Genomic DNA, 9,514 nt, shown 5'->3' with positions numbered 1-9,514 from the left:
TTTTTAGAATTTTTTTTAAAAAATTAAAAATTAATTTGGTTAAGAAATAAAAAATAAAAAATAATTATCATTTAAGTTTAAAAAATAATTATCATTTTAACTTTTGGGCAGGTTATATATATACGTATGGCTGTTTCAATTTAATTTGTAAAAAAATATTTCTAGCCATTCGAAAGATAAAAATTATATAAAAATAAAAATTATTTTTTATTTTTTATTTCTTAACCAAATTAATTTTTAATTTTTTAAAAAAAATTCTAAAAATCAAATCATACATAACCTAAGAATCTTCTAATAAGTCATTTCTCACGTTGGTAACTTATTTAATTATTTGTTAATTTTACGACATCTTTATCATCTGAAACCTGTTTGGTAAACATTTCGTTTTTAGTTTTCAATTTATATTTACAAAAATTTTAAAAATTATCATAAAAACTTGTTTGATAATTTTTTTGGTTTATAAATGATTGTCTCAGTTTGTAAATTTGAAAAAAAAATGTAAATTCAAAAAATGAGTTTACGTTGATTTTTAAACAGAAATTTAAAAAATTTACTAACAAAATTTTTATTCCATTAATTTTTTTTTCAAATAATTTTTTTCCAATTAATTTTTTTTTTCAATGAATTTTTTTTTCAACTAATACTAATTGAGGGGGCAATTGCTAATGCTACTTTAAATCTTAGGGAGGAGATTGTAATTTTTAAAATGTGAGGGATGTCAATGTAATTTACCAAGTGAGAGCAAAATTGGTATTTAAAAAAATTAAGGGTTGGTTTGGGGTGTCCTAAAAAAGTGTACTTTTTGTCTTTTTACGGAAAAATATGTAGAAAAGTAGAGAGGTGATGTAATGGAAAAAAGATAAAAAGATGGATTATATAGGTTATACCAAACCTAGCCTAAATTGCTAAGGAGAATTTGTAATGAAACTTTAAATCTCAGGGGAAAGGTGTAATTTCTAAAAGGTGAGGGAGAACTGTGATAAATATAAATCTCAGGGTGTCCGTGTAATCTACCCATTTTATTATACATTACATATGTGATTATGTTTGTGCTGTATTTTTTTTTTTTTTTTATGCTAATATTGAGTTTGGCAGTGAAACGAGTAATTCAATTTTGCTAGTAAGTAATTCGAGTTTCGCCAAGCTTTAGTATTATGAAAGATTAATCTTACTAGGCTAGGTGCAATGTTTCGTCCAAGCCTCTCGCTTTGGTATCACTTCTTTGAAGCTATTATGTGGATCCTCAGCGTCTATGGGTTGAGTGTCATTGTAATATCTATATTACTAGCATATCACCCGTGCTATGCGCGGATTATGTTTATAATTATCTATATATGTGAATTGTGATTTTTAAATGTCTTTTTTTTTTTTCTTTTTAAATGCCGTCTTTTTTTCCTTTTTTATATTATATTAAAGTTTAATATTTTGATAATAATCATATGTGTTAGACTTTTTAAGGAATTAAATGTCTTTTTTTTTTTATTATATTATATTAAAATTTAATATTTTGATAATAATCATATGTGTTAGACTTTTTAAGAAATTTTTTTTATGCTTGTTCTTAATGCATTAAAGTGTTATTATGAGAGATAATAATCAAATGTGTTGGGACTTTTCAAAGAATTCATATGTGTTGGATTCAAAAAAAATTTTTTATGCTTGTTCTTAATGCATTAAAGTGTTATTATGAGGGTAAAACTTGAGGGTTGGGAGAAGTTAATAAATGCTAAGGTTTTTTTTTTAAATCAAAAAATCAGGAAATTTAGATTGAGAGATTGTACCTCCCACAAGGCTTGGGGTTAAAAACTCTCTTTTGCTTAATATATAGTATAGATTTGGAATCAAACTAATGTGTTATCAACAAAAAAAAAAAAAAAAAAAAAAGGAAAAAGAAAAAAAAAAGAAAAGAAGAGCATATTCAAGTATGATTGGATTCGCTTGCCTTGTTTTGAAACTGAATTAGGGCGTGGACACATAGATTCATATTTATACATGCACAAAACATTGCATATGTATAGGTATTAGAGTGTGATTGTGTTTATGTGTGTGTTTCAGGTAATTGGTCTTATTTGATTTTGGTTGAACAAGCTAGAGCATCGGATGATTCTGTTGTGTTGACACCGAAAACAAAAGTAGCTGAAGTAAGGAAAACTGTAGTAAGGAAAGTAGTGGTTAGAACCAAAACTCCTACTTCAGCAAAAGCTGTTTCTAGGCAGAAACCTAAGTCAGGGGAAACTGGAAAGTCGAATGTTGAAGAATCGGTGGAGAAGGAAGTGATTGGGGATGCTAGGGATGTAGATTCTGCAAAGAAGGAAGAATTCAATATTTTTGGTGTTGGAGAATCTTTGGAGAAGGAAGAACACAGTGTTGAAAATGTTGAAGGAGACAAAAGGAAGGAGGATCAGGATGTTGTGAATGTTGAAGAACTCCCATAGGACAAAGGAAAGAGAATTGAAGCAGAACTGCCTTTGGTTCCAAATGTTGGAAAACCTACAAGTCTGGAAAATCCTGGTGCTGTAGATGTCGGGGAGTCCTTAGAGAATCAAGAACCTGATATGGCAAGAGAGGAAAATAAGGTGAAGGAAAATATGAAGGAGCATACGACAACTAATGGCGATAAAGTGGAAATAAAACATGTGTCTGCCAACACAGAGGAAGATATTAATAATGAGTTGAAAGGAGAAGATACTAAATAGGGTGATGAATACAATGTTGAGGATAGGATGGAGGAATGCAGTGACCGATTGGATCTTAAAGAATTTGGTGAGGAAGAGCTTGTAGAGGACGACATGCCAGAGCAAGGCGAAGGAGCAAAGTCATTAGAAGAGGAACACATGGAATTAACCGCTGCAGCAAAAGAGCGTAAGATTAGGAAAGAGCTTGAGATATTTGTTGGTGGGTTGGATCGTGATGTGGTGGAAGAGGATGTGAAAAAGGCTTTTGAAAAGATTGGAGAGGTAGTTGAAGTTAGGTTGCACAAGAATCCTTTGACTGACAAGAATAAGGGCTATGCGTTTGTGAAGTTTTCAACTAAGGAGCAAGCGCGCCGAGCTTTGTCAGAAATGAGAACCCCTATTGTATGGATATTCTCTTAGTCACGTTGTTTCTTTTTCCAATGCCAGTACCTAAGAAGCACGGACACTTCTAAGAAGGTGACGTATCCGTGTCGTGTCCGTGTCGGACACCGACACTCTTTGGACACTCTTAGGACATGTGTCCGATACTCTTCAAAACGTGTCCTATTTTTTAAATATTTTTAAAGACTCGGACACTCTTTTGACACTTGGAGGACACACGTGTCAATTGTTTAAACACATGTGTCTATTGATTATAGATATGTAAAACTAATTATAAGTTTGAACAAAACAACTTAAGATACAATAATAAAACAAAAACCTTATAAATTTATAGGAAATAGTGCTATATTGCATTTTTTATTATCTTTGAATGATATATTCATATATATAACATATAATAAATATATAAAATTATATATTTCATGCGTGTCCTCTACGTGTCGTGTTCTGCATTTTTTTAAAATTAACGTGTCGGCGTGTCCGTGTCGTATTCGTGTCGTGTCACGTGTCCGTGTCCATGCTTCTTAGGCCAGTACATTCTGATCCTTTTGTTCACAGATATGTGGGAAGCGATGTGGGACTGCACCAAGTGAGGACAATGATTCATTGTTCTTGGGAAATATTTGCAATGCTTGGACAAAGGAAGCTGTAAGATTTTACTTACCTTAGTAGATGGACCTTTAGCAAGATTACTTGCTCATTCTATATATACTGTGTGAGCAGATCAAACAAAAACTTAAAGACTATGGCATTGAAGGTGTTGAGCACATTACTCTTGTCCCAGATGCCCAATATGAAGGGTTGAGTCGTGGTTTTGCATTCCTTGAGTTCTCTTGTCATGCTGATGCTATACTTGCATATAAGAGGCTTCAAAAGCCTGATGTTATTTTTGGCCATCCTGAGAGAACTGCCAAAGTAGCCTTTTCTGAACCTTTACATGAGCCAGACCCAGAGGTAATGGCCCAGGTGAAGTCTGTATTTATTGATGGGCTCACTCCTCACTGGAATGAAGACCGAGTTAGGGAGAAATTGAAAGGTTATGGGGAGATTGTTAGTATTATGCTGGCTCGGAACATGTCAACTGCCAAGAGGAAGGATTTTGGATTTGTTGATTTCACTACACATGAGGCAGCTGTTGCTTGTGTTGAGGGCATAAATGACACAGACATGGGAGCTCAAAGGTATTTTTCAGTTCTGTAGTTATATTAACACTTTCGGATGTGCTTTGGTAGCGTGCCAAATATTTTTTTGTAGGAGTTGCCTTGCTAATATTTTCCACGTCCATTATGGGTAGATTAGGTGAGGTGGACATCGCAAGTATTGACGATTTTCTGCATTTTTTATCTTGTACAACTGGAACCTCTGAAAAGTACAAAATTTGATTAAATTTCTTTTCTCCTAATTTGTAGCTATTCATGATGCCAATTTACTCTTTATGACTTGTATATCTTAATCGTTTTGAAATGCACAACTTTTGCCACTATGTACAGATGCATGCAAGTAATCTTGGCCATATGTTTCAGAACCAGTGTTTAGTGTGGTATTAACAGAGTGAGTTATGTTGTTTTCATGTATTGTTAGACTAAAGTGAAAGCAAGACTTTCAAATCCTTCGCCAAAAATTCAGGCTGTGAAGGGTGGAATGTGCGGAGGGTTTAGAATTGGCCATGGTGGTGCTAGAAGCTTTTCAAAATTTGGTAACTCTAACAATTGGCACTACTGTTGCTTCATTATCCTTTCTGGACCATTTTTATAAAATTGTGGTTTTTATTGTTTACAGGAAGGGGTTTTGGATGTGGTGGACATGCATTCAATTAGCCAAACTTTCAACGTGGCAGGGGTTTCTATCAACGTGGACGTGGTCAAACTTGGAGAATGGGGTTTTCCCATGAGCATGACCTTGGTAACCAATATCCTCCTTCCCATCGATGGGAAGCGTTTGGACGAGGTTATTTTATGACCCTACTGAATTTTCTATATTTTATTAACTCTTTCTGCTAACACACATATAGACAGACAATGCAGCCTATTTGTGTGTATGTGTTTATATATGTGTGTGTGTATGTGTGTGTGTGCGCGCGCCTCTATCATAAAGAATAAACCAAGAAGCAGTTTTACATTGTAGCATCCTTTCAGCCCCCATATGCAAGACCATTCTCTATTATTTTCTTTTCCCCTTTGTCTTCTTTTCTTCGTCTTAAAAAAAATAAAAATAAAAAAAGAACTATGAAAGCCCCAAAGCATTCCATGTGTTAGCTTTTTCCCTTCTGATTTTCTTTCTTCCTATCCTTTTAAATTTCTGAAATTTCGACACTTTCGAGACCTGATTGGAGGAGAGGTGTGACATAGATTGGAACTTTGTTCCTTATCTGATGATTCCACTTGTATAAGCTCTACTTTTTCATTCTAGTTTAAATCCACCCCTCCTCCGCAGCCCTAAAAAAATGAATAAAAAAGAAGGAATAAACAGAAAATATATGATCTCAAGGACTGGGTTTCATAGTTCCTACTTGGCAGAAACGTTATAAATTTGGGCCAACTTCATTGTGCTTAAGTTCACATGATTACAGAATCTTCTATCAAAACAATTTTCACATGTTCTTACCATCAAAAGTGGTAATTTTTAACTCACAGACCTGAAATGTTGGACCAAAATTGATCATCTATGTCCTCAACATTTTTTGTAATGGTTACTGCTAATCTTTATAACCTGAATGCATTCACTTATCAAGCCCTTGTATGTAACCTTATATAAGCAGGTGGAAGGAGAGATTTGTTTGGCAGTTCTCATGATGCATCTGGTGGAAATGCTGTTCCAGCAAGACCTAACCTTGATAGGATCAGGCTCGAAGCAACTGGTGGTGGCCGTGGGAGGCATATCCCAGTCAGGAGGCAACCATTTTCCCCCGAAGAAGGATTTAACGGGGCCTTTGTTGGAAGGCACTTTGATGACCACTACTTTTATGACAACAGTTCACATGGGATAAAACGACCATTTTTCATGGCAGTAAGCTGGACTTCATTTAAATTTCTTTTTTTGTTGAAGAATTATTGGTTTGAGATTTCAGTCAGTGTCACACATAATGTAACTTGTTAAATGTTTTTTTTTTTTGGCATTAAGGACCATGATGCTGATTACATGGAGCCTAGCAGACTTAGACCTCAATTAGATTATTCTGATCCAGCAGCTCACACACATCGCTATCAAGGTATGGATTTTGTGCCCAATGTTCCTTTTTCCCTGCTTGTTTGTATGGATTGTTTTTTATCAGATTGCTCATGCTCATGTCTCTTTTTCTTTTAGATTCTTTTGGAGCTGACAGCAGTCTCTACTCACACGATTATTATGGCTCTGATGTGAGCACTCATAGCTTACTTTATGTTTATTGGTTCACATCTTACACTTTACCATACTTTTGATATTCTACCTTCTGTCATGTTACAGTATGGTGAAGACTCATATTCATCTTTTTATGGGAATGATCACCCATATGGAGGTGGCTATTACTACTAGATTTGAGAGGCTTTGGTAATTTGAATGTCCTACCTTCCTAATTTTACAGCTGGCTGCGATATTGTTCTATTAATGTTTCTAAGGCTCTTGCAAGTGGACAACGGATGGTGGGATGGACATCACTCAATGGTGGATTGAGGACTTTCTGCTCAAAGGAAAGCTAAAATTAGTTTCTATCTTCATTTCCTCTTTTCTTTCTATTTTTCAGTTGTCCTTATTAGACCTCTTTCCTCATTTGTCTTCCTCCATCTCCCTTCTCCTTCTTTATTCTCTTTTTTACAAATTTGTGAACATAAGTTTGTATCAAATGTGTCTAGTTTAGGTGATGCCTCTTCGTAGGACCTTTAATAGAGATGTCAATATGTTTTTGTGTAATAGGGTATGAAAATGGCATCAACTCTGTATTGCCCTAGATAGGAGCAGCTTGAGGACAGTAGGTATGCTCTGTTACGATTAGCTGCAGAGATTGTGTTACTTGATCATATTTTTATGTGGGATTGAATACACATGTTGATCATTTATCTTGAACCTTAGAGGAAACAATTGGGGTGACTATTTGTTTTCTAGAAGGCTGAGTCTCAGGTCAAGATTTTCTTTCATTGATGTATTCAGAAGTACCTTCAATGTTCAAATGGTGGTTTTTTGGAGATTACAGTTATTGTTTTGTGGGGAGAGAAAATTCAGCTCTCATCTTATATTTATGTCACGTGGGAGTGAACCTTTTAGTAGTATAATCCTAACTTCATGATATAATCAAAAGGCTTATCATGTATTGGAGTTGACTTTCTATGATTACTTTTCATGATCATTTGTGTGATTTGAGGTTCATGGGATGTTGACGCTGACCTTATTTGTAACAAAATCGTATTAACTCTACCTCAGGAGCAATTGTAATGTGTAGTTGGATTCAATGTGTCTGACGTTCATGTGGTCAATTGTGGATAGGGATGTGATTTGCTAAGATCAAAGGTGGTATGTGATGTATTTAATGTGTATTATGTAAAGGAGTTGTGTTACCTGAGTGAAATTGAGGTTTTGAAGGTTTTGTTTTCATGCATATCCGGAGGAGTGTGAACAATCACCTGGGTCAGTGATGTTTCTTTGCAGTCAATATCAGTTATTATGTTTTTTAGGAAGATATTTATGAAATTATGATTTGATGGTGAAGTATATTAGGGACTCTTAGTGGTTATTTTTTTCCTATTGACTGCCATTAGGTGGTCTAGGTTGGTATGGAGTCAATAATTTTTACAGTGAGACAAATTTGTGTTGTCATTAGGTGAATCATGTTTGAGGTTCCTTGCATTCCTCTAGTCACTTGTCTTGTATAGTTATAGATATGACTTTGGTTTGCATTGAATCTTATCTTAAAACTAGAGATTTAACCATCTCCTGTTATTAATCAAAATTCTGTTACATTTGGATTTCTGAAATAACATAGAAGAAAGTGATTTATGTATGATTTTGTAGGTCCATTTTGAGTTTCTTTTAGTAGAATTGAATGTTTCAACATGCACACGTTATGAAAATTTTGGGGAAACTGTCTAATATAAAAGAAAATTTGAAGATGAATTAATGGAGATTAAAACCCATGATGGAAATTATGACCTCTTTGAGTATTTGTTTGACTGTGAGCTGATTCCTTCAAGGGAGCTTTTCGATCAGATGTGTGAGTCCATTCCTCTTCTTAATTTAGAACTTGAAGACTGCATTACCTTTCATTAGGACTTTTTCAAGTTCTACAGAATCTGTTTTGTGGTTGTGCTTTGCCTGTGTGCTCGGAGAACTCAAACGGGAAATAGGTTGAAGTTTGATATTGATATAACATAGTCCTGTGACTGAAGTTTCTGAAGCCTATTTGTCTCACTTTTGTGAAATTTCTAGATTCTGATACAAAGAGTATAGGATGCTGGTTGTGAAGTTCCTGCTTAGAGGGGAAAAAGTGCTAGTACGCCAATGATACCTTATATGCTGAGGACACAGCTTGTTGAGGTGTTTCTACTTGCTATTGTAGCGTAAACTTTGGAAATGGCTGGGAGATCACAGGTTAATTCGTAGCAGTTTAATTGTATCCTAGTTGTTGGGTTCTTTGCATCATCTTAATGCTTTTTTAATAAAATTTACTCCTTATTTAAAAAAAATAAATAAAAAGAACAGTTTAATTGTATCCTATTGGATGATCATTATACATAGCATTCCATCAGTTAACTGTAACTGACAACAGCTTTGATGGTCCTGTTTAGCAATTTTCAGAATAATTTTGCCCAGAATATGGCATGAAATTAATCGATTTCTTATTTTTCCCCTTGAATTGCTGCCCCTAGGCTAAGAAATCGAGTGGGTGGGGTGGGGTGTTTTGTTCTAACATGAGGGCTGAGGGTAAAGTTTTATAATTTGTTCACAGGTGGAATTTGGAAGCAGCATTACTGTTTTATGAGGTAATGATTGAAGATAATATATATAGCAGTCTCCACAAACTCTCGAGTTTAGTTCTATAATATAATCTATAATCCTTCGTGACACAAATAAATTCTGATGGTGTAGGTGTTTCTGGCACATTTGTGATAGTGATCAAATTTATTACAGATTGGTGGGATTATTGATTTCATTTAGGGTGAAGATTGACATTGGCATTTGGTGACGTGCTTGATTTAATATAGACAATAGGTATTTCTGCTTTTCTTCGTATTTTGATTGATTACACAGAAACAGCTTCATGTATTGAATTTTCCCATCTGCTCCTTGCACTTCCTGTTTTCTGTGCTTATGTCCAGCTTTTGCCCCCCCCCCCCCCCCCCCTCTCTCTGAATTCCATTTGAAGTTGTAACAAAGGGATATTGGATCTTACATCAATGTACACCTATGTAAAATCAAAGTTTTCACATCCAGTAATTATTAGTGAAAATATATAAGACAAGGCTCCA

General features: G+C 34.6%; 1 pseudogene across 1 annotated transcript; it reads left to right on the top strand.

The window, feature by feature from the left end:
* The first annotated feature begins 867 nt into the window (after window positions 1-867).
* LOC114315015 (uncharacterized) lies at window positions 868-9,329 on the top strand (annotated as a pseudogene). The gene is made up of 11 exons (XR_014365952.1): window positions 868-880; window positions 2,056-3,077; window positions 3,636-3,725; window positions 3,801-4,258; window positions 4,568-4,577; window positions 4,659-4,773; window positions 4,857-5,024; window positions 5,836-6,083; window positions 6,198-6,285; window positions 6,381-6,433; window positions 6,522-9,329. The product of XR_014365952.1 is annotated as an uncharacterized LOC114315015 (transcript).
* Window positions 9,330-9,514: the final 185 nt, after the last annotated feature.

The sequence above is a fragment of the Camellia sinensis genome, chromosome 4 (genome assembly GCF_055761805.1).
Source record: "Camellia sinensis isolate YWXY chromosome 4, ASM5576180v1, whole genome shotgun sequence".
NCBI classification, from domain to species: Eukaryota; Viridiplantae; Streptophyta; class Magnoliopsida; order Ericales; family Theaceae; genus Camellia; species Camellia sinensis.
The sequence above is the reverse complement of the archived record's forward strand: the minus strand, read 5'-3'. Positions and strand labels throughout refer to the sequence as shown.